The following is a 2,154-nucleotide window of genomic DNA, read 5'->3' as shown; positions in this document are numbered from 1 at the left end:
GCGTTATAAAGAGGATATATCAAACGAACAGAAAGAGGCACTGATGGACCTACTTAGGGCACACACTCATGAAAGCATCACCCCTGAAGTCAGGAGAGAGTTACTTCACTCAAAATGTCGAGATGCGGAACAGATGATTACAGACACATAGTTCAAACCCTATTTCTCCCAAAAATCGCAGATGAAATGTGTTATCAATATGCTATAAATTGTAATAGCCATTTGTAGACTAATCCAAATTCCACACTTTTGGATGTACACGATTTTAATGGCTTTTTATTTGAAACAAGATGCTTGATGATATTTTTTATAATATGCACAGTACCGTACTGGTGTGACACTGGAAGATGGACGCCATTTTACTAGTTAGCAGTATAGTTTTCTTATAAATAATATTTAAGCATAGTCGTCAGTGTGCATAAATAATTATCAATATTCCATACGTTGAAATTTACACTCACTGTTATGGGCAATATAATATTTGTGCCCTTTTCTATAGCAAAGCTATATAAATTGTTATTATTGTAATCTACTTCTGAATGACTTTAATTAGTTCAGGCACCAGTTTTGTTTGAGGCTATCAATCAAACACCTGGTAATTATGATTAACAGCTGTGTCGCAAGTCTTAATAACCATTATATATGGTTGAAGATTAATAGGCTGGTTGTATAATATCCAACACATAATTCCACAGTGAGACCTGCAGTGACCAGATATGACTCAATTATTTCAATCAATTTTAAGATATTTGTGTGTAATATAAGAAACCAATGCGTTTGATTTTCAAAAATTGAAGTTATATGAGCATGTATTCTCTAAAATGAATGTTCCAAATGCTTGACCATTTATTAATCATTTCTGGCACTATAATAGCATGTGATATCCATTTATTACTTAGCAATTCTACCCATGCCGGTCACTAGTGCTGAGTGCCTCCTATGGCTAAAGTAGTCTCCAAAGCTTTTTCAACTGATGAAAGTTTTTAATCTGAAATTATTATTATTATTGTTAGACCCTGTCCAGACTCTCAAATTTTATTGGACAAAAACATGTGACATGCCTAAATATAGTCATGATGACATCACATCATGACCATGTATAGGCACATCATGACTATATATGAGCATAAAAAAGTTTTTTTGTCAAAGAAAATTTGATAATCTGGACAGAGATTGAGACATCAGTTTAAAAAGCTGTGGCTTGGCTTTTGTTGCTTGACTGCGTGGTACATGACATGATTATTTTAATTTTAACATAACCTGTATATATTGCATGGTTAAAGTCATTAAAGAAAATACTGGGAGTCTTTTCTTTCATTTTGTTTATTTATTTGACCATTAAAAAAAATCATTGTCAATCCAGAGGCACATAGACCTATATATAAGCAACTGTGTGGGGCTTTGATAATACTGTAATTTGTTTGAAGTAACAGTTGTTATGGGGATGCAGGAAGCTCGAAGCCTCCACTAATGACGCATTTCAAGTAAGTTAATGAACTGCCAGTGAACCAAGTCAATTTTGAATGTAAAATGAAGATGGCATGTTAAAATATATATATATATATATTTTTTTTTTTTAGTTTTGCAATACAGTACTGTATTCATTCATTTGCTTGAAATCCCAAACTACTTTGCTAGGTACTCAAACTGTCGGAAGTCAATCCAAGTATTGTCTATTCTACTCAAAATTGTTTTGAAAGTATAAACTATCCAGGTCCAGATCCTGATGGGGACATATCGTTGACCCATAAGCTGCTCCCAATACAATATCGGTTGCAAAACCAACTGTCTAGGGAGGGAAATATTTGTTGAATCTCATTTTCTATTGGCTAGATGGTTATCAATAACCCCCTTTTTAATTACCGAAAAACTATACCTGTATTTGTACTGTACAGTATTGTATTTTTTCATATTTCAATATATGACATTGGTTTGCATGAAATTTAGTGGCAAAACGTGGTAGGGGCGTGTGCCCCGGTATGGACGCTTTCAAATCTGCACGGGCGGATCTAGAATTTTTCAAACGTGTGGTGGAGGCACGTATTTGTACTGTATTCTATTTTTTTTCTTATTTCAATACATAACATTAATTATCATTGAAATTTAGTAGCAAAACGAGGGAGGGGGCACATGTCCTGTTCTGGTCGTATGCTT

At 34.0% G+C, this 2,154-nt stretch overlaps 1 pseudogene; it reads left to right on the top strand.

Moving 5' to 3' along the window:
* LOC117106665 overlaps positions 1-1,304 on the top strand; it is a 5,647-nt pseudogene extending 4,343 nt beyond the window's left edge.
* Positions 1,305-2,154: the final 850 nt, after the last annotated feature.

This window comes from Anneissia japonica, unplaced genomic scaffold (assembly GCF_011630105.1).
Source record: "Anneissia japonica isolate Jap-2015-1 unplaced genomic scaffold, ASM1163010v1 scaffold23391_len20683_cov155, whole genome shotgun sequence".
NCBI classification, from domain to species: domain Eukaryota; kingdom Metazoa; phylum Echinodermata; class Crinoidea; order Comatulida; family Comatulidae; genus Anneissia; species Anneissia japonica.
This window is presented reverse-complemented; position numbering and strand designations above follow the sequence as displayed.